The following is a 23,706-nucleotide window of genomic DNA, read 5'->3' as shown; positions in this document are numbered from 1 at the left end:
GACTGGGAAGTGGCTCCACAGACAAGAACTACCATTTCTCAGTTTCCTTTGCATTTAGGTGGGGCCTTCCTGACAAGTCCTTGCCAATGGAATGCTGGTGGAAGGGGTGTGGGTGACATTCAGGCCAATCTAAAAAGCTCACCTCCCTTCTCTACTCTTTCTGTTTTTCCCACCTATTGGCTGGTTATCAGCATCCAGGGTGACCTTGGATGCTGTACGTTGAAACGACAAAATTAATGTTACCTTAATGGATACATAATTCTTCAGACACTCTACTTTGGCCCCTAGGTAGAAATGGGCATAGTATCCCTAGTTGCCATGAGGTCACCAAGGAGGCATTTTTAAAAAATTTTAATTAGGGGATAATTGCTTTACAATGTTGTGTTAGTTTCTGCTATACAACACCGTGAATCAGCTATAAGTATACATATATCCCCTCCCTCTTCAGCCTCCCTCCTACCCACCCCCATCCCACCCCTCTAAGTCATCAAAGAGCACTGAGCTGAGCTTGCCAAGGAGGTTTTTAAATCTACCAGCAGGGAATTCACAAATGCTTATCAAAACTCTACTCCCATATATATCCATTTTCCATATAAGAAGAAATATTTCTTTTACCTTTTGAACTTAAAGATTATTTAGCTGGGAAAATGGATACTCTTCCCAAGAGTTTTAGAGAATTTATTCATGTATTCTAAATTGGAGAGTACTTAGCATTGATAATACTTCTGGTATAATATTGCAATTATGTTATAACAGCATACTATTAAACTTGTTAGAAAATCTGAGTAATTTTATGTAAAATGTACGTTCAGGATGAGGTGATGAGGGTGAATTCTAGCACCTATCTTCACCACAACAAAAGTGTTTTGTTTTTTAAATGATTCATATGCCAAATTATTAACAAGGGGTCATCTTCAGTCTCCGATTAAAGTCATATGTTAACATGGATTTGAACTTCCACCAACCCCTTCATTTAACACAGGTGTAAAAGGTGGGATTTTGCTATGGGAATGGCCCTTGGGCACCAGTGTTATGGTGCACCAGTGTTGTTGTGGCTCAGTCCCTAAGTTGTGTCCTACTTTTTGAGACCCCATGGACTGCAGCACGCCAGGCCTCCATGTCTATCACCAACTCCTGGAGTTTACTCAGACTTATGTCTATAGAGTTGGTGATGCCATCCAACCATCTCATTCTCTGTCGTCCCATTCTCCTCCCACCCTCAGTCTTTCCCAGCATCAGGGTCTTTTCCAATGAGTCAGTTCTTTACATCAGGTGGCCAAAGTATTGGAGCTTCAGCTTCAGCATCAGTCCTTCCAGTGAATATTCAGGGTTGATTTCCTTTAGGATTGACTGGTTTGATCTTGTTGTCCAAAGGACTCTCAAGAGTCTTCAGCAACACAATTCGAAAGTATCAATTCTTTGGCACTCAACCTTCTTTACGGCCCAACTCTCACATCTGTACACTATTGGAAAAACCATAGCTTTGACTACACGGACTTTTGTCAGCAAAGTGATGTCTCTGCTTTCTAATACCTTGTCTAGCTATCTCATAGCTTTCCTTCCAAGGGAGCAAGCATCCTTTAATTTCATGGCTGCAGTCACCGTCTGCAGTGATTGGAGCCCAACAAAACAAAATCTGTCACTGCTTCCACCTTTTCCCCTTCTATTTGCCATGAAGTGATAGGAGCAGATGCCAATGTCATGTAAAGTATAATCAGAATTCTCTCAGATGTGCAGACTAGATTCAAGGAGATGGAGAGGGACTTCCCCAGTGGTGCAGCAGGTGCAGGTTCAATCCCTAGATGGGGAGTGAAGATCCCACATGCCTTCCATCCAAAAAACCCAAAGAACATAAAACAGAAGCAATATTGTGTGCTGTGCTCAGTTGTGTCCAACTCTTTGCAACCCTATGGACTGTAGCCTGCTAGGCTCCTCTGTCCATGGGGATTCTCCAGGCAAGAATACTGGAGTGGGTTGCCATGCCTTCCTCCAGGGGATCTTTCCAACCCAGGGACTGAACCCAGGTCTTCCATATTGCAGGCAGATTCTTTACTGACTGAGCCACCAAGAAACCTTGGGCTAATGCTACCAGTTTCTCAGTGTGGTGGAGTCCTCACTGAGGCCACATCTGGAAAACATGCATCAGTGAAGCCCACCTTAGGGTCTTTGTACTTGCTATTGCCATTGTCATGATATACCCATGACTGGCTTATATTTTCACTGCCAGTTCCTCTGGACTTTCCCAATCTTTTTTTAAAAGATAATTTATTTATTTTTATTTTTGGTTGCACTGGGTTTTCATTGCTGTGCTCAGGCTTTCTCTAGTTGTGGTGAGCAGGGGCTGCTTTTCATTGTGGTGCTCAGGAAGACTATAAAAATGGTCCACATAAAAAAAATCTTAAAAAACAGGAGATGGAGGAAAGAGGATTTTTTGAGCTAGTCAAAGAGAACAGTTGCTTTAAAACCTTCCATGCATTACAAGAGGAAGCCTGGAACCTCCACAACAATGTCATAAGATTGCCCTAAATTCCTTTTTAGATGGTTATAAAGTTTAGAATTTCTACTTTCAGATTTTGAAATAGCATGAAGAAACTGGTTAAATATGTTTCTAGAAAGACAGTCAGCAACCTCTCATGATATTCATGTTGAGTGTTGGCTAAAGAGGCCAGAGAGAATGGAAAGAGGATCTATACCAGTGTCTTCATGGAGTGGCCCGAAGGTCTTCCAGAACTGTACAACTCTGTTTTGGAAGATAATGAAGATGTCTCTGTCTTTCTCCCTCTCACCACTAGTGCCATGGACACGCTCTCTTGTATAGACCTGAATTCCCACTCTGCACATTGATCCACTGGAGTGCAGATCTTCTCCACGCCAGCTCGCTTTCCTTTCACTTGCTTTCTCTCTGCCCAGTCCTCACTTCAGAAATACTTACTGATTTAAAAGGATATTGCCACTCTTTTCAGTGTTATCAACTGCCGGTTCCTTCTTCCAAGTGAGGCTCAAAAGGAGTGATACATAGTTCATACATACTGCTGCTGCTGCTAAGTCACTTCAGTCGTGTCCGACTGTGCGACCCCATAGACGGCTGCCCACCAGGATCCCCTGTCCCTGGGATTCTCCAGGCAAGAACACTGGAGTGGGTTGCCATTTCCTTCTCCAATGAATGACAGGGAAAAGTGAACGCGAAGTCATTCAGTCCTGCCCGACTCTTAGCAACCCCATGGACTGCAGCACACCAGGCTCCTCCATCCATGGGGTTTTCCAGGCAAGAGTACTGGAGTGGGTTGCCACTGCCTTCTCCGTCATACGTACTAGAGGTCTATGAACCTCTAGTTCTAGGGGTCAGAGTGGATTAAGGCACACAAAAAGATTAAGCTACCTGTATCTGAGATCAGCTGCCAACCTCCAAAATACTGCCCTCATTAGTTCTCCACTATTCCTGAAATTCCCACCAATTCTCCCTCTTAAAGGGCCTGCCAAAGGAATCCAACTAGGTTTTCAGGCTCTGAAAACAAAGCAGTGAAGTAGTTCACATTTGGCTTTAGCACAGTTCCTGCTCAATAACTGAGGAGTGATTTAACCTCTCTGAACTTTGGTTTCTTCATTTGTTAAAAAGAATCCTTTATCTTCAGTGCACCTGACACCTATTTCTTGGAGTCTCTGAGCAGCTGGCATTTATTATTCAATAACATGCAAGACTGCAAGGCTGAAAGTGGTCTCTCTTCCTGTGGTATCTACATTTTCATAATAGTATCTCAGTAACTTATATCTGATGGATATTTGTAAGTTTCCACTGAATCCTCCCACCAGCTCTGTGTGATAGTCTGATTACATATCTATCTCTAATTAACTGTCAAGAAAATGGTCTAAAATGGGTATATATGACCTGCCCGCCATTATGGGACAAACTGGTGGTAGAACCAGAATGAGAGACCGCATCTCCTCATGTCTGGCCCAGTGCACTTTTCTAGAGATGAACATTTCTGATCTCTGTGTTTCTGGACCCTCCAGGATTTATTTCTGATCATCTGGACAGAAAAAGAGAGGGGAATCCCAGGTTTTGCTCTAAGCATAAAACTGCTAGCCTCACCTCTAGTTTATTACACGCTCTATGGTCTCTGACTCATGCCCAACGCCTTTTCCTCAACTTGGGAAGCCCCTGCCATCAGAAATCTACCAACTCTTCACCATCTGCCTGGAGACCTTCTTCGGGCAGCCTGCCCTGACCAAACCCACACTCCAGGCATTATTCCTTTAGCATCTAAGCATCCAGAATCCTCAGTTAGTTGCACATTTTTTGTGTTAATGGGTGAGGTTCTTCTAAAAAAGAGAAAAATGATAGCGTAACAATCAGAGCTTTAATCAAACTGTAAGATTTTAGGTTATGACCAGGATTAATACTGATGAAATAAAAATTCACATTTTAAGGCAAGTAAAGAAAAGCATAAACATAAAATTTTTCTCTGCCTTCTGACCTCCTCCCTCACATCTAGTGTGCATTATGCACCAACCAGATCTCCCCAGTGACAGAAATACCTGTTCAACCATAAAGAACAATGTTCTCCCGGTGTGGGCAAGATCACTTCTAAGGAGACCAACATTCTTTCTTAATCTTGAAAGAGGTCATGATGACATATTACTGGATAACTCCTTTAGGAGATAATATTCTGTCTTAATGCTGGCAAAATCACTTTTTAGGAGACCAACATTCCTTCTTCATCTTGTAAGGGGTCATGATGACATATTACTCGATAACTCCTTTAGGGGATAATATTCCTTTTTAACACTGTAAGGGGTCACAGTAACCCAGTACTTTATAGGTACACATCTGAATTATGTAAACCATCAATATCTGATGTATAACCCTTTGTCTCAAAAATGGATGTAACTGTTCTTTGATCTCTAATTGGCAGAACAGTTCTGAGTTCTCTGAGAGAGATTGTCTCCCAGGTTATAATCTTCAGGTTGGCTTAAAAATTTCCATTCTTTTTGATATTTGGCAAAACTAATACAATTATGTAAAGTTTAAAAATAAAATAAATTTTTAAAAAATTTCCATTCTGTTCATAGATTGACTATTGAATTTTTTCATCAACAATTCAAATCTCTGGGATACTGGGAAGGAAATTTACATAGGAATTTCAGAACCCCAAAAGGTCAGAGATTTGATAAGAATGGATAGCCCTGGGGAGTTCTGAATCTCTTGGTCTTTTTCATTTTAATTTTTTAGCTGTACTGGGTTTTCATTGCTGCACGCGGGCTTTCTCTAGTTGTGGTGTGCGGGCTTCTCATTGCGGTGGCTTCTCTTGTTACAGAACATGGGCTCTAGAGCATGCAGGCTTCACTAGTTGAAGTGCTTGCGCTTAGTTGCCCTGCAGCATGTGGGATCTTCCAGGACCAGAGATCAAATCCACGTCCCCTGCGTTGGCAGGCAGATTCTTATCTACTGGACCATCAGGGAAGTCCTGAAGCCTTTTCTAAGAAAAGGAAATGAAATGGAGTTCTCTTTTCAGTTTGAAAGATGATGAGATGACTTAGGATAACAAGACTCACTTCAAGGTGATGAGCTATCCTCTTTGAGCTTCAGCTACAATAAAACTAATGGTTGCAAGGACCAGAATGATACGCTTGTTCATTATATACCTGGAGAGTTCCAGGGCTATCTATCCTTTGGAGGTAAAACTCATAAGTTCCCTAGCAAAGTGAGACGGCACATCCTGTTTTAACTACAGGGGAGCAATTCTGAAGTCGTACACACAAGATATACTTCAGATATCTATGTCAGTCTACTGATTTCCATAATAGTTCAGTTCAACAAGTATTTCTCAAATGTTTGTTTTTCAGGCACTGTGCCAGTTGCTAGAGATGTGGAGATAATAACTATTTGTAATAGTCAAGCATTACCAAGAGTTTTTCTTTTTTTTTTTTTTAAAGCTATGTCAGACCCTGTGCTAGGTGCTTTAGACATATCATCTCATTTCAGTTTTTCCATTGCCCCATGAGGTATTCTTATTCTCACTTTACAGATAAGGAAAAGGAAGCATGGAAAGGTTGAGTAAGGTTAGACAGCTTAGTACAGAGCAGAGGTGGGACTCAACCCCAGGTATGGCTAATTCCAAACTTCATGATCTAACCCTACACCATACTTCAGAGACTATTAAGCTTTAAGGTCCTGATGGCAAAGCCGCAGGCACATACTCAAAGAAGGAACTTCAAACTACTATACTAAATGCTGAGATAGAGGTATGTATATGGTGCTATGAAAACACAGAGCATCGCTTATGGATTTCTATACACACAGACTCTGCAGCCAGACAGCCTGGGTTTGAAGTGTGACTTGCCACTCATCAATTATGTGAACTTGGACAAGTTAAACCTTCATCTGCCTCAGTTTCCTTATCTAAAAAGAGGGATAATAATAGAACCTAATTCACAGAGTTGTTTTGAGGTTGAAAAGTGCTTAGAATAGTTCCTGGCATATGTAAGTGCTATTCAAATGTTAAATGCATGCGTGCATGCTAAGTTGCTTCAGTTGTGTCCAGCTCTGTGCTTAACTCCATCAGGTTCCAGGGAAGACTTCTTTAAAGGGTTAATTGCCTGAATTGAGTCATAGAGGGTGAGTGAGTATAAGCCAGGTGAAGGAAAGAGCAAAGGTGGGCTAGGCAGGTGGGGAGAGCATCATGGGTGGGGCTTCACTACAAGTGACTTGGTAATTCTAGACTAGAGTGTAAAGTACAGAAAAGAAAGTGGTAGGGGGTTGTCTGGCAAGGCCTTGCATGTCACTTGAAAGAGTTTGGACTTGATTTTATAGACAACAGGGAACCATGAAAGGGAAGGGTTTTATGCAGGGGAACAATATGGACAGATGTCCATGGGGAGGATAGATTTGTTATATAGCCTGAAATTTACCTTGACTCAGCACAGGGACTTCCCTGGTGATCCAGAGGTTAAGACTTCGCTTCCACTGCAGGGGCTGTAGGTTTGATCCTTGGTTGGCGAAATAAGATCCCACATGCCATGCAGCCAAAAAACAAAACAACAAAAACCTCAGCACAGACAATGCAAGATACACACACCCCTATACATATACATGAACATATAGATAAATTCTAAGGACAGTTACTGTCTGAAGCACCTCAAAGAGGAACACATTCTAGCAGTGCTTAGTTTGCATCTGAAGGGCTCTAATTATGAGTTCATGCTCCAGAAGCAGCTACTGGAAAGCTTCAACCACTCTACCTAAATCTACACTAGAGGGTTTGCTCATTACATACAGGATGGTAGAAATAAACTTTCACTTGTTAAATAAATAGTGTTCCAGATTTATGGACTGTTGCTTTTGTCTGCCCTTGCATCAAGGGGGCCTAAAACACTGGTACTTCCAGAGTGACATTCTAGGTCTAGAAATCCATTCGGTCCTGGCTCCTGACACTTGATGGATGAGTCTGCTGCCTGATTTGACCAGAAGTTTAGCTAAAATGATATTGCTGGAGAATTGCTAAATGTGCTTCAAATGAACCTTTCCTGCGTGGGGCTTCCTGGAGCTTATGAGGACAGGTTGTAGGACTATGCCCAACTGCTAATAAATGTATGCTTGGCAGAATTGGGTCGAAGTCCTGTTTTCAGTGGAACATACCAGCCGGTATGGAGGCCCTGAGGGATGAAGACTACAACCCACAGATAATTCTAGACATTGGAAACTACTGATATTCACTGAAAAGTACCTGATGGTGCTAGAGGCTAAATTGGCCTAGGTCAGTCTGCAATAGAATTAAATGAGGGCAAGAATGGAGGCAGGGAGACAAGTTAGGAGGAGGCTGCTGCAAGTGGTTCAATCAATAGATGATGAAGATCTCAACTAGGGCAGTGACAGTGAGTAAGAAGAAAAGAGAACGGAGTTTAGAAATATTTCAGAGGTAAAATCTGGAAGTCTTGGCGAGCCATTGGATGGTAAGGTCCAGGAACAATTTGTGATAACCTCCAAGTTTCTTTGTTATTATTATTATTGAAGGATAATTGCTTTACAATGTTGTGTTAGTTTATGCCTTACAACAAAGTAAATCAGCTATTAGTATACATATATCCCCTACTTCTTGAATCTCCCTCCCACCCACCCCTTCCCACCCCTCTACAGGTTTCTTGTTTGAGTTATTAGGTAGACATTAGTGACATTCACTGATGAAGGGGCATATAATAACCAGAGGAAGAGAAAGTCTGGGAAGGACCAGGGGCAAGCATTTTAATTATGCTCTGCATACGCTGAGCTTAACATCCACATGGAGATGTCCAGCAAGCATTTGGATAATATAAGCCTGAAGCTCAAGGGAAAGTGAGGGTTGGAAATATAGATGGAAAGTCATCAGCACACAAGGCCTAGAGAATACTTCAAGAGTGGATGGATCTTCAGCTACCATAACACAAAATCAGTAAATGATGTTTAAAAAGTGTTTGATAAGAAAACAGTAGAATGTGGAAAACAACACAGTGCTCCTCAGAAAAGCAAACACTGAATTACCATATGATCCAATAATTCCATTTCTGGAGATATATATATATCCCAAAAAAATGATAGCAGAGGCTCAAACAGATATTATACACTTGAGTTCACAGCAGCACATTCATAATAGCCAAAGATGGAAATAGATCAAATGTCCATCAATGAATGAAAAGATAAATAAAATATGATGTTGTATGTGTACAAAATAGAATATGTTTCAACCTTTAAAAAGGAATGAAATTCTGATATATATGACAACATAGACAACCCTGGAAGACATCTGCTAAGTGAAATAAGTGTGACAATAGAGGACAAATATTGTATGATTCCATTTATATGATGTACCTAGAATAAAATTTATAGTGACATGACCTAGAAGAGTCATTACCAGGGGCTGGGCAGGAAGGGAATGAGAAGTTATTGTTTACTGGATACAGAAGTTCAGTTTGAGAGAATGAAAAACTTCTGTAGATGGCTTGTGGTGATGACTGTACCACAACACAACTGTGCTTAATGCCACTGTACACATAAAATAGTCGAAATGGTAAATCTGTGCAATGTATATTTTACTGGAAAAAAAACAAAGAAACAGTGGGATAATCATATTCTTTTCAATGACTGAGGTAAACACCATAAGGAATACTTCAAAGAGAGATTGCTTTTGGGAAGCATGAAAGGGGTGGGCATAGGGTCTTCTGCTTATCACTTTGTATAAGCCTTTTTTTTTTTTTTGTATAAGCCTTTGGTATGCTTTTTTAAAAAGAAAAAAACTATATGCATCAAATAAAAACATTTTAAACTGAAAAAAGAGTGGAGGAGATCACTCAGGGTGAGGTTGAGGAAGTGGTGGAAGAAGAGATTGTTGTTGTTCAATCGCTAAGTCATGTCTGATTCTTTGAGACCTCATGGATCCCAGCACGCCAGGCTCCTCTATCCTCCACTATCTCCCGGAGTTTGTCCAAGTTCATGCCTATTGAGTCGGTGTTGCCATCCAACCATTTCGTCTTCTGTCGTCCCCTTCTCCTCCTGCCTTCAATCTTTCCCAGCATCAGGGTCTTTTCCAGTGAGTTGGCTCTTCACATCAGGTGGCCAAAGTATTGAAGCTTGAGCTTCAGCTTCAGCATCAGTCCTTCCAATGAATTTTCAGGGTTGATTTCCTTTAGGATTGACTGATTTGATCTTCTTGCAGTCCAAGGGACTCTCAAGAGTCTTCTCCAACACCACAAAAGAAGAGGTACCTTAGGATAAAAGTGGCAAGAAACAAAACCCCACTAAAATAAGGTAGTGAAAAGAGAGAGTCATTACAAGGATCCAGGAAGTCACGTGGAAATGTAGTGCAGCCAGCACCACAGCCCCTCACAGAGAGTCAAAACTCCCCTGGGTGCCCTCTCCCATGCTTCCTCTCCTCAGTCCCATCTCCCTCCTGTTCCTCTCACCATGCTTCCCCCTCTGCTACTCTGTCTGCTCCTCTGTACCCCTCCCTGTTTCGGGATCTCTTCCCTGTTTCTCAGGCAGAGTGCCTTTATTTCTCACGCTGCCTCCTCTGCCCGGAAGTGCCTTCTAGTCACTCATCCACTCACACAATCACAACCATAGGGTCAGCCTCTGAGTCGGTGTGACCCCTCACCCGAGTTCCCTGCCGTCTGCTTCCTTTATCTCACTGCATTCTGGGGGAGAAAGAACGGACTCCCACAGGTATGGTATCCACCTCCCATTAGAGAGCCATCACTAGACCTATTGACTGTGTCGGGGGCTTTACCATCCCTTCCTGAGAGATTATGGGTTTGGGAAGTACTGCAGTAAAGGAGATGTAAGCTGGGTATGAACCCAAGATATAACTACTATCGATTAAGATCCTTGAGGGACAGAGGAGTAGAAGAATCCAGAGAAGAAAAGTCAGGAAAAAGAGTTTCAGGCAGACAAATACAGTGAGAAATGCTGCAGAGCAAGATCCTGTAAAATAAAGACTTAAAAGGTGCCCGTTGAGTTTGGCACTGGGGTGAATGAAAGGGAAGGACTTAGAACATCAAATACAAACCATTCTTTCAAGAGGCTTGGCTGGCAAGGCTTGGAGGGCAGGGAGACATAGGTTGAAAAGATTTTTGCTTGTTTTTATTCAAACAAAACAGAGGTTTTGTTGCGGTTACAAGTACAGCAGGGTATAAGGGAAGAGCAGAGATTTGTAAAGAGATGGACAGGTGACAAGGTGGGTGTTGAACTAGAGAAGGGATGAGTTATCCGCTGAGACAGGTAGAACAGCCTAAGAACTGCAGTAACATTTTACAGAAAACCCAAATGAAACTTTTGGCCAACCCAACAGAAGACAATCAGGCCAAGGACAGTACCTAGTACCTAGGGGAATGCCAACACAACACAAACGAGCGCCAACTCCAGATCTGATGGTCCAGGGGGAATGTTTACTTTGGGTCTAGGTTCCCTACCATCATACAGCTCTGTACCACTCCTTAACCTAATTGGCTTTGTGCCCCAGGAGTGCCTAATAATAACTTTTACAAATTATCATCAGAAAGGAAAGTATGGAGCACTAAAATCATATATCACATTCCAGAAAGAGGACAGAAAGGGGAATTATGACCCACCTTCCCTCTCGGGGTCTCTGTTTCCCCATGGTGAAAGTGAAGGGCTGGGACTTCCCTGGCGGTCCAGTGGTTAAGACTCTGAGCTACCACTGCAGGGGGTCAATCCCTGGAAGGGGAACTGAGATCCCACATACTGAACAGTGAAAGTGAAAGTGAGTCGCTCAGTCGTGTCCCATTATTTGCAACCCCATGGACTATACAGTTCGTGGAATTCTCCAGGCCAGAATACTGGAGTAGGTAGCCTTTCCCTTCTCCAAGGGATCTTCCCAACCCAGGGATTGAACGCAGGTCTCCTGCATTGCAGGCAGTTTCTTTACCAACTGAGCTATGAGGGAAGAGCGGCAAAAAAACAAAACAAAACAAAATAAAAAACAACAACAACAACAAAAAACACATAAACAAGTGAAGGGCTGGTCTCAGTTGTTTCTCTGGCTCCTCTGGCTGGAACACTCTGATTCTTTGACTTCTGGCTTATCTCTGCTCTTCTTGTAGCTGTATTAATATTCTCCTACATTCATACAAATGGGGGAAGCTGACTACATTCTTTTACAAGCTAATGATAACAGGGGAAAAAATCCAAGGAACCTGAACAATCACAAAATATGATCAGTAAAAGAAAAGGAGAGTCAAAAGGAAAAAAATGTGATTGGCTTCTTGCTACTAATGTCCGTGCCCAGCCTTGCAACAGTAAGGCTGTGTTCCCTGGAGATCAAATCAATGGCTCAAAAGGGGAAAACAAACCACCTTTTTTCTCTGGTCAAATCAAGATTTTCTACTCCAATAAAAATAAAATTAAAAATAAGTAAAAATAAAGAATAACTTAAAAAAATCAAGACTTTTTCCCTGTCCCTGCTAACTTTTGAGGAGACAGTGAACATGTTCCTCTCTCTGTAACATCCCTCACAGTTGTCATAAGCATTAAGAGTATTTTAACATATATAAAAGAATATATGCTTAATTATTATTCTAACTCACCAACTATTCTCACCAAACTTTCAGAACTTCATGGGCAGGGGGAGATTAGACTAGGGACTGTATGCCCTGTCCACCTTCTTCCATGCTGCCTGCTTGCAACAATTTACCAGTGTCAACGCCTGGATTCCTCACTCCTAGTCTGAAGTTTAAAAATACTTTGAGTGGGATTACAAAGAAAGATCATGCTGCCATTTCTACAAAAAGATGGTACAACTGATTTGTGTATACATCAGATCCTTTCAGTTCTTTTCCCAGGGTCAAGGATAGGATTATTCAGTCTTGTCTACACCCTCAACCCTCTTGTGACCAGATGGCTTTTAATTGTGTCCAGGTGGCCAGGGAGAGAGGTAAAAGTGGTGGTCAAGAAATTCCCTTGTTCATGTAGATCAGACCTAGGCCCATGAATCAATCACAGGTGCATGGACCCACACAGGAAGGTAGTTTAGCCAAATATTTCACCACACAGGCTGAGTCCCCCAACTTCAGTATTAAACATCATAGGCAAAGGCTCCAGTCTGGAGAATGGGTCAAGTTCTCAGTTTCTGCTTCAATCTGTGAGGCTGAGTCAGTCCCCTGAGTAGGGCACAGGGGACAGTACACTGCCTTCTGGTTCATGTACCAGGGCAGGTAGAGGCAGGGAGATGGTAATGGCTCAGCTGCCAGCCTTTTCAGCAGATGGTATCACCACCATGAGATAATTAGTGCGCAGTCCCACAGTGGGGCTGGGTATAGAGAATGAACAACTGAAATTGAAAATCAGATGAACAGAAATGTAGGGGAGATTGTGGCCCAGCTGTAAATGTTCATGCCTCAACATGAAAGGCTCCAATTGCATCAGCTCTAAAGATGCAGAGCTTTTTCCATTGGCATTTGGGTCTCAAACACTTAACTAGCTTCCTGCTGTTGAGTAGCTAAGTCATGTCTGACTCTTTGAGACCCCGTGTACTGTAGCCCGCCAGGCTTCTCTGTCCATGCGATTTCCCAGGCAAGAATGCTGGAGTGGATTGCAATTTTAGTCTCCAGAAGATCATCCTGACCCAGGGGTTGAACCCGCACCTCCTGCATTGGCAGGCGGATTCTTTACCACTGAGTCACCAGGGACGCCCAACTAGCTTCCTAGGTCTACTTTATTTCTGCTCTTTCTCAGAAAGCACTGTCTCTGCGATTCTTTCTTTGCAAAGGTTTGAACCATCTTGCAACTCAGTTCTCCTGCTCCCTGGGCAGCCCCTCAGCACACCTGCCTAGAGCCCTAGGTGCCATGGCCAGAAGCCCTTAGGAAGGAGCCTGCGCTTGCCCCAGCGCTTCCACCCTCTGCCTGTGTGCTGCTTTGCTTATTTAACCAAGGGCTGCCGTTGAATGTTACCAAGATGATAAACTGCACTTTTGACTATTCCTTTGTTGTTTTAAACATCCTTTTGATGCACTAAGAGCCACTTATATATACATAAAATAAGTGGCCCTCTGTTTTATGAACCGTTAGATTGAAAATGTGTCAGCTCAAGTGCAATCTACCAATTTACTGATTGTTGGTCTATGACTAATCAACAGAAATGAGCTGTGTTACTGGCAGACGTGCCAACAGTTACTTCATTAGTTGTACGTGTCTGCGTGGAGCAAGAGGTTGTAAAATAACAGTGGTGAAGAAGACCAAGGCCCCAGCTAACCCCAGGCTAAGGGGGCCCTGGCTTGCTAAATGGGTGTGCAAGGGTCGTCCTACTGCCCTCAGTTCGGGGTAAGTCTGACCACTCGAGGCTGAGTTCCCTCCCTCACAGGAAATGAGTTGGTTTACCCTCCACCTAGAGTCTCTGATACTTGGCCATCGAGTTGCTTTTATTAATACAAGCAGGACTTTCAGAGTGACGTGCCTTTGGGGAGAAGGAGAAAAGACTATAAACACAAAAGAAAGGGAAACTGAATAAAAAAGGAAAGCCCTCCTGCAGTCGGAAGGTGGCTTCCTCCTTCACACTGGCTAAGTACACTGGATTCATAAACACTCTTATTGAATTGGGTTTCAGAGCTTCGACCTCATATTGACTTAGTAGATAGATAAGACAGAAGCAAACACAGCATCTAGCGATCTGACTCCAGAGTGGGGCCACCAGGGCATGACCTGGCTGTACTGAGGACACAGGCAATGTTTGTTCTTAGCATGTCCCACTGCCTCTTTTGACACATTCTCCCCACCCCTTTTCAGCCCACTTCCCTGGGTCCCAGTGTCTCCTGCTGTTAATGCAAGTTCGTGCACCTGACAGTGAGGTTAAACAAACTGAAAAGGTGGAGTTTGGAATAGGGAAAGGTTTACTGCAGGGCCATGCCAGGGGGCGGGTGGCTCCTGCTCGAAAAAGCCTTGAGCTCTCTGAAGGGTTTCTACAAAGCACTTTTAAAAAGTCAGGTGGGGCACAGGGTCCACAGGTATGTGATCAACTCACACAGGATTCTCTGATGGCTAGGGAAGAGGATAGTGTCACAGGGGTTAAGTCCTTAGGCTCCGGGAGGCCTGGGGCTATGTGTTCCTGATCATCAAGTACTTAACATTTTCAATTTGGTGGGGGGTTTTCACATCTGTGTGAAAAGGAGTACGTCAAGGCTGTGTATTGTCACCCTGCTTATTTAACTGATATGCAGAGTACATCATGAGAAACGCTGGGCTGGAAGAAGCACAAGCTGGAATCAAGATTGCTGGGAGAAATATAAATAACTTCAGATATGCAGATGACACCACCCTTATGGCAGAAAGTGAAGAGGAACTAAAAAGCCTCTTGATGAAGGTGAAAGAGGAGACTGAAAAAGTTGGCCTAAAGCTCAACATTCAGAAAACGAAGATCATGTCATGTGGTCCCATCACTTCATGGGAAATAGATGGGGAAACAGTGGAAACAGTGTCAGACTTTATTTTTGGGGGCTCCAAAATCACTGTAGATGGTGATTGCAGCCATGAAATTAAAAGACACTTACTCCTTGGAAGGAAAGTTATGAACAATCTAGATAGCATATTCAAAAGCAGAGACATTACTTTGCCAACAAAGGTCCGTCTAGTCAAGGCTATGGTTTTTCCAGTGCTCATGTATGGATGAGAGTTGGACTGTGAAGAAAGCTGAGTGCCGAAGAATTGATGCTTTTGAACTGTGGTGTTGGGGAAGACTTTGAGAGTCCCTTGGACTGCAAGGAGATCCAACCAGTCCATTCTAAAGGAGATCAGTTCTGGGTGTTCATTGGAAGGACTGATGCTAAAGCTGAAACTCCAATACTTTGGCCACCTCATGTGAAGAGTTGACTCATTGGAAAAGACTCTGGTGCTGGGAGGGATTGGGGGCAGGAGGAGAAGGGGACGACAGAGGATGAGATGGCTGGATGGCATCACTGACTCGATGGACATGAGTTTGAGTAAACTCCGGGAGTTGGTGATGGACAGGGAGGCCTGCTGTGCTGCGATTCACGGAGTCGCAAAGAGTCGGACACGACTGAGCGACTGAACTGAACTTTCACATCTGCAAAACAACTGAGGAAATCTGCATCAAATCCTATCATCTAGGTACTTCAGAGAGGAGCTAAAGCAGAGGACATGGGGGAAGAGCTCTCCTGGGAAGGCCTCATAAAGTCCTGCTTGTTACACCACTGCCACTTGGCCCTGTAGAGTCATCTGACCTCACCTCTAATTTAAGCTGGGGTCCCAGGTCTTAGCACTGAGCTCCACTCCAAATCTGGCCTCTGCCTCAGATCAGAAGGTTTTGTTTCAGCCCTTCAGGGCCCAACTTCATAACGGGATATCCTCCTATGTGACATGTTTGCATTTTTTAAAGAGAGGTCTTCTGGAACTCCTTAGCCTAAATGAGTGATTCTAATGGTAGAAGTTTCTGCTATGACAAATCTTTAGTAAAAGACATTTGGGGTTCCTCAGGAGGGCAGTTCAAGAATTCCTTAAAAAGTCACCTTAGGGACTTCCCTGACAGTCCAGTGGTTGAAACTCCATGATTTCACTGCAGGGGATGTGGGTGTCATCAGGGGGTATGGGTGGGATCCGTGGATGGGTGGTGGTGGGGATGTGACTTTCTAGACAATTGTACTCATTCTTCTGTGTGAAGCTGGCTCGAGAATCAACAGGAAGGCTTCTGCGCAGGAGGCATGTGTCTAGAGGGCCACTGCTGTCCTGGTAGGTTTCTCAAGTGGTGAGAGAAGTGGTTTGAGAACAGTTCAGGCAGTCAAGGGTGCTGCTTGCTGGTTTTAGAACTCTATGATGCTTGTTTAGAAATTATTATCTACTTCTTGCCTCTTCTGCTTTTTTTATCAGCAGAAACGGATGAAGAACTGGATAAGAAAAACCTTAGTAACTGTCAGTCATTTTACCAAAGGTGATTTCATTGCATATAGATTATTCTGTTGCTACACTACTACAAAGCCTGCTTAGAAAACTAATGAAATTGGGGAGTAATTCTTAAGTAAAAAAGGATCTTAAATGAACTACTGATAGATACACCAATGTGATGAATCCTGAAGACATGATGCTGAGAGAAGCCAGTTTTAAAGTTCTCTACTGTATGATTCCAGTTCTATGACTTTCTCAAAGAGAGAAAACTACAGTGATGGGAAACACATCAGTGGTTGCCAGGGTTTGGGGGGGGGGTGTAACTACAAAGGGGCAGCATGAGGGAGTTTGGGGGGAATCCTGATATAGGCATTTCCCTGGTGGCTCAGATAGTAAAGAATCTGCCTGCAATGCAGGAGACCCAGGTTCGATCCTTGGGTCGGGAAGATCCCATGGAGAAGTGAATGGTTACCCACTCTAGTATTCTTGCCTCAGAACCTAAAACCTTACGGAAGGTCAAGGTTTTTAACCTGGCCAATTTAGTAATTTAGATATTAAATCATAAAACCAAAGCAAACTTCCAAATGATCTCTTTTGCAGACAAAAAATTTGTGAGGACTTTAAAAAAAAAAAAAGCCAATGTTGCCAAGATTAAATTTGAGTCACTAAAGAAAAAAAAAAAACTACTATTAAGGGGAAATGTGCTTTCCCCACTGTTTGTTTAGTCCTCTGTGAAATGAGGTTTCTCTTTGATCAAAGCAAGTGATAAGTTCAAGATGTTCCAGGTCTGAAGAACAAGCAGGAAAAGAGCTTTTAGGAAAAGATCATAAAAACCCTCTAAGCTCCTCTTAAGGAAGATGTTGAATCTTAAGGTGGCGTATCCGTTTGGAGCCCTTGGCCGAGCAATGGAATGGGGTTTGCAGCCAATCGTCCACAGCTTCTCATTCCCCCTCAGCGTTTCTCAATGGTCTGAGCCTTCTGGTTGCCCAGGGTTAGGGGTGACAGCTGTTCACTATACAGACTTAACAGGCCCATTCAGATCTCAGACATTGACTGTATGAAGAATGATCAGGCTGGTGATTCCTGTTTTGGAAGAGCTAGGGTATGGAGAGGTTAGAGATACCCTATTTTGATTTTCTAGTGTGGTTCTCCAAGATGAAGATTTATATAGCAAATGTTTGTTATTTCATGAAAGTGATTTTCAATTACATTTGGTCATTGAGAATTTCCAGAAGGTGAACAATACCTCTTTGGATTATTACAGGCTCCCAAAGGGACTGTATCCCCAAGTTGGGGGAGTTACTGTTCTTCATAACTATCTACTCTGTAGTCAGATGGCCAACTAGTTTCATGCCCGCAAATGAGCCAGATTCCATAGTTCAGCTTCTGGAGAAATATTCAAGGCCCCAATTGTTTTTGTTTTTTTTTTTTTTAATTGAACTTTGTATTTTGAGATCATTGTAGAGTCACATGCAATTGTAAGAAATCATGCAGTGATACACCATGCATACTTTACCCAGTTTCCCAAAGTGGGAACAGCTAATAAAACTGTAGTACAATACCACAACCATGGCACCAATACTGCCCATGAACCATTGATCCTGCCTAGATATCCCCAGCTTTACCTGTAATCATTTGTTTGTATATGTCTGTGGATTGAGTTGTTTGCAATTCTATCACATGTGTAGGTTCATGAATCAACCAATAAGGTCAGAACTGTACGATCACAAGGATCCTTCCAGCTGCTCCCTGTGCATTCATACTTACCTTCTATCTACCCCATTTTCTAACCCCTGTGGCACCCACTAACTGTCCTCCATCGCTATACAGTTTGTCATTTCATTAGTATTATATAAACAATCATACAGTATATAACTCTTTAAGACGTATTCATCCAAGTTATTACATGAACGGATACCCTATTTCTTTTTATTGCTGAGATTCCATGGCACATATGTCCTACAGTTAATTTAAACATTAATATGTTGAAGAATACACATATGAATGATCCAGTTTCTCTGCATCCTCTCCAGCATTTGGTATCAATATTTTTTATTTTAGCTGTTCTGATAGGTGTGTCAAAGCTATGGTTTTTCCAGTGGTCATGTATGGATGTGAGAGTTGGACTATAAAGAAAGCTGAGCATTGAAGAATTGATGCTTTTGAATTGTGGTGTTGGAGAAGACTCTTGAGATTCCCTTAGACTGCAAGGAGATCCAACCAGTCCATCCTAAAGGAAATTGGTCCTGAATATTCATTGAAAGGACTAATGCTGAAGCTGAAACTCCAGTACTTTGGCCACCTCATGCGAAGAACTGACTCATTGGAAAAGACCCTGATGCTGGGAGGGATTGGGGGCAGGAGGAGAAGGGGACAACAGAGGATGAGATGGTTGGATGGCATCACTGACTCAATGGACATGAGTTTGAGCAAGCTTTGGGAATTGGTGATGGACAGGGAAGCCTGGCATGCTGCAGTCCATGGGATCGCAAAGAGTCGGACACGACTGAGTAACTGAACTGAAGTGATAGGTGTGTAGTAATATCAGACTGTGGCTGTGATTTGCACTTTCCTGATGACTAATGATGTTGAATATCTTTTCATGCGTTATGTGTCATCTGTATATCCTCTTTAGTGAAAAGTTTGTTTATATCTTCTGTCCATTTTCTAACAGGATTGTTTGAGTTTTCAGAGTTCTTTATATATTCTGGATAAAAATCCTTGTCACAGATGTATAGAACAGTCTTTTGGACTCTGTGGGAGAGGGCGAGGGTGGGATGGTTTGGGAGAATGGCATTGAAACATGTATATTATCATATGTGAAATGGATCGCCAGTCCAGGTTTGATGCATGATACAGGGTGCACTGGGATGACCCAGAGGGATGGGATGGGGAGGGAGGTGGGAGGGGGGGTTCAGGATGGAGAACACATGTGCACCCGTGGCAGATTCATGTCAATGTATGGCAAAACCAATACAATACTGTAATGAGCCTCCAAAAAATAAAGAAATAAAATAATTTTCAGATATGTACTTTGCAAATAATTTCTCTAGTTTGTAGCTCATATTAATAGGATCTTTCATAGAACAAACTTCATTATTTTGATGAAATATGATTAATAGTTTTTCCTTTTATGGATCATGTTTGTGGTTATCGAGTCTAAGAACACTTTGTTGAGCCCTAGACCATGAAGATTTTCTCCTGTGGCTTTTGTTCTACAAGTTTCATAGTTTTACACTTTAAGTCTGTGATCCTTGTTGAATTAGTCTTTATATACAGTGTGATGTTTAGGTCAAAATTCACTTATTTTGCCCATGGATGTCAATTGCTCCTGCACTATTTGTTTAAAAGGCTATCCTTCCTCCACTGAACTGATTTGATAACTTTCAAAAATCAATTGAACAAATTAGTGTGGATGTGTTTCTGGGTTCTCTATTCTGTTCCATTTATCTGTGTTATCATACTGGCTTAATTAGTGTAGCTATATTGTAAGCCTTTACATTGGTTTATGCTTTATAAAAGTTTGCTCTTTATAAAAATCTTTTTTAGCTACTCTAGGTCCTTTGCTATTTCATATAATTTGGCGGGGGGTGTTGCACAGAGTGGCTTGTGGGATCTCAGTACCCTGGTCAGGTACTGAACCCGGGTCACAGCAGTAAAAGCACGGAACCCTAACCACTAGGCAATCAGGGAATTTCTTCCACATAAATTTTATAATAAGCCTATCTCTGTCTACAAAAATCCTTGCAGGGGTTCTGATAGAGACTTCATTAACCTATAAATCAATCTGGGGAGAACCGACATCTTTAGTATGTTTAATCTTCCAGTCCATGAACACAGTCAATCTCAAGTTCTTTCATTAATGTTTTGTAATTTTCAGCATACAAATCCTGTACCTGCTTTGTTAAGTTTATACCTAAATATTGATATTTCATTGTCTTTGGGGCAATTGTAAATGGTGTTATTTTAGATTTCCAATTACTATATAGAAATGCAACTGATTTTTGTGTTGATTTTATATCATATGGACTTGCTGAGTTCAATTTTTAGTTCTAGAAGGTTTTTTTTTTTAAAGATTTCTTGTGATTTGTTGTGCAGATGATCAAATTTTCTGCAAGACAGTTTTGCTTGATTATTTCTAATCTGTATTTTTTAAATTTCTTTTTCTTATCTTGTTATACTGTCCAGAACTTCCAGCACAATGTTGACTAGAAACGATAAGAACAGACATGCTTCCCTCGTTCCAATCTTAAGAGGGAAAGCATTCAGTCTTTCACCATTAAACATAATGTTAGCTGTTATGTTTAGATGTTCTTTATGAAGTTAAGGAAGTCCCCCTCTACCCCTAGTATACTGAGGGTTTTTATCATGAATAAGTGTTGAATTTTATCAAATGTGTTTTTCTTTGCTAATTGATATGGGCATGTGGATGGGGCTTCCCTGGTGGCTCAGGAGGTAAAGAATCCTCCTGCAATGCAGGAGACCTGGGTTCAATCCCTGGTTCAGGAAGATGCCCTGGAGAAGGGAAGGGCAACCCACTCCAGTATTCTTGCCTGGAGAGTACCATGACAGAGGAGCCTGGTGGGCTACAGTTCATGGGGTCGTAAAGAGTCAGATATATATGGTAGCCTATGTTGACTGATTTTTTTTCAAGTTTTTATATGTTGATTTTAAAAATATTGAACCAGATTTGCATACCTTAATAAATTGCACTTGGTCGTGGTGTATAATTCTTTTATACATTGTTGGTTTCATTTTGCTAATGTTTTGTTGAACATTTTTCTAAGTTCATGAGATATTTGTCTATAGCTTTCTCCCTTTTCTGCACTTTGATTTTAGTATGCTTCTGGGACTCTGACATGGATCTTTTGTAATTTCCCACAGGTTTCAGAGGCTCTATTTTTTTTCCAGTCTATGTTTTTCTGTGTTGCTCAGATTGAGTAAATTCTATTGGTGTATCCTCAAGTTCACTGATTCTATCCTTTGTCATCTCCACTACACTATTGAACTTAACCAGCAAGTTTTTAATTTCTGCTATTGTATTCTTCAGTTTTATAATTGCTGTTTCTTTTTTATAACTTGTTGTTTCTTTGCTCTGACTTCCTATTTTTTTTGCCTTCATTTTTTGGAAGAGACATGGCAATTGCTTATTGAAGCTTTTTTGTGGTGCTGCATTAAAATCCTTGTCAGATAATTCTCAGTATGGTACTGGCACAAAAACAGAAATATAGACCAATGGAACAAGATAGAAAGCCCAGAAATAAACACATGCACCTATGGGTACCTTATTTTTGACAGAGGAGGCAAGAATATACAAAGGGGCAAAGACAGCCTCTTCAATAAATGGTCCTGGGAAAACTGGACAGCTACATGTAAAAGAATGAAATTAGAATACTTCCTAACAGCACACACAAAGATAAACTCAAGATGGATTAAAGACCTAAAAGTAAGACCAGAACCTATAAAACTCTTAGAGGAAAACAGGCAGAACACTCGATGACATAAATCAAAGCAAGATCCTCTATGACCCACCTCCTCCTGCTGCTGCTGCTGCTAAGTCGCTTCAGTCGTGTCCGACTCTGTGTGACCACATAGACAGCAGCCCACCAGGCTCCCCCATCCCTGGGATTCTCCAGGCAAGAACACTGGAGTGGGTTGCCATTACCTTCTCCAGTGCATGAAAGTGAAAAGCGAAAGTGAAGTCGCTCAGTTGTGTCTGACTCTTAGCAACCCCATGGACTGCAGCCTACCAGGCTCCTCCATCCATGGGATTTTCCAGGCAAGAGTACTGGAGTGGGGTGCCACTGCCTTCTCCAGACCCATCTCCTAGAGTAATGGAAATAAAAACAAAAGTAAACAAGTGGGACCTGATGAAACTTAAAAGCTTTTGCACAGCAAAGGAAACTATAAGCAAGGTGAAAAGACAACCCTTAGAATGGGAGAACATAATAGCTAATGAAACAACTGACAAAGGATTAATTTCCAAAATATACAAGCAGCTCCTACAACTCAATACCAGAAAAACAAACAACCCAATCAAAAAGTGGGAAAAAGACCTAAACAGACATCTCTCCAAAGAAGACATACAGATGTCTAACAAACACATGAAAAGGTGCTTTACATCACTCATTATTAGAGAAATGCAAATCAAAACTATAATGAGATATCACCTCACACTGGTCAGAATGGCCATCATCAAAACGTGTACAAACAATAAATGCTGGAGAGGGTGTGGAGGAAAGGGACCCCTCTTGCACTGTTGGTGGGAATGTAAATTGACACAGCCACTATGGAAGATGGTATGGAGATTTCTTAAAAAACTAGGAATAAAACCACCATACGACCCAGCAATCCCACTCCTAGGCATATACCCCGAGGAAACCAAAATTGAAAAAGACACATGTATCCCATTGTTCACTGCAGCACTCTTTACAATGGAATATTACTCAGAAATAAAAAGGAATGCATTTGAGTCAGTTCTAATGAGCTGGATGAAGCTAGACCTATTATACAGTGAAGTGAGTCAGAAAGAGAAAGATAAATATTGTATTCTAACACACATATACAGAATCTAGAAAAACGGTACTGAAGAATTTATTTACAGGGCAGCAATGGAGAAACAGACATAGAGAATAGACTTACGGACATGGGGAGAGGTGGAGAAGGCAATGGCACCCTACTCCAGTACTCTTGCCTGGAAAATCCCATGGATGGAGGAGCCTGGTAGGCTGAAGTCCATGGGGTCTTGAAGAGTAAGACACGACTGAGTGACTTCACTTTCACTTTTCACTTTCATGCATTGGAGAAGGAAACGGCAACCCACTCCAGTGTTCTTGCCTGGAGAATCCCAGGGATGGGGGAGCCTGGTGGGTTGCCTCTATGGGGTCACACAGAGTCGGACATAACTGAAGTGACTTAGTAGCAGCAGCAATGTAAGTTTCCATGTTACTCTTTCCATAATCTCACCCTCTCCTCCCCTCTCCCCATGCTGCTAAGTCTGCTACTAAGTCACTTCAGTCGTGTCTGACTCTGTGCGACTCCATAGATGGCAGGCCACCAGGCTCCCCCATCCCTGGGATTCTCTAGGCAAGAGTACTGGAGTGGGGTGCCATTTCCTTCTCCAATGCATGAAAGTGAAAAGTGAAAGTGAAGTCGCTCAGTCGTGTCCGACTCTTAGTGACCCCATGGATTGCAGCCTACCAGGCTCCTCCGTCCATGGGATTTTCCAGGCAAGAATACAGGAGTGGGGTGCCATTGCCTTCTCCGGAAACTTACATTGTTATGCTATGCTATGCTATGCTAAGTCACTTCAGTTGTGTCCGACTCTGTGA

At 42.2% G+C, this 23,706-nt stretch overlaps 1 long non-coding RNA gene across 10 annotated transcripts in view; it reads right to left on the bottom strand.

The window, feature by feature from the left end:
• The window catches only part of LOC139181669 (uncharacterized), a 90,107-nt gene that overhangs the window by 22,048 nt on the left and 44,353 nt on the right, over positions 1–23,706 (bottom strand). For 8 of the 10 annotated variants that reach the window (XR_011565448.1, XR_011565443.1, XR_011565445.1 and 5 more), the window contains one exon: positions 6,910–6,987. This is a non-coding gene — a long non-coding RNA (uncharacterized lncRNA). Of the gene's footprint in view, positions 1–505; positions 5,478–6,909; positions 6,988–8,106; positions 9,736–23,706 lie in introns of those variants that run through there. The other 2 variants (XR_011565449.1, XR_011565450.1) reach the window with 2 other exon arrangements.

Source organism: Bos indicus, chromosome X, assembly GCF_029378745.1.
Source record: "Bos indicus isolate NIAB-ARS_2022 breed Sahiwal x Tharparkar chromosome X, NIAB-ARS_B.indTharparkar_mat_pri_1.0, whole genome shotgun sequence".
Lineage (NCBI taxonomy): Eukaryota > Metazoa > Chordata > Mammalia > Artiodactyla > Bovidae > Bos > Bos indicus.
Note: the sequence above shows the minus strand (reverse complement) of the source record. Positions and strands in the feature narration are given on the sequence as shown.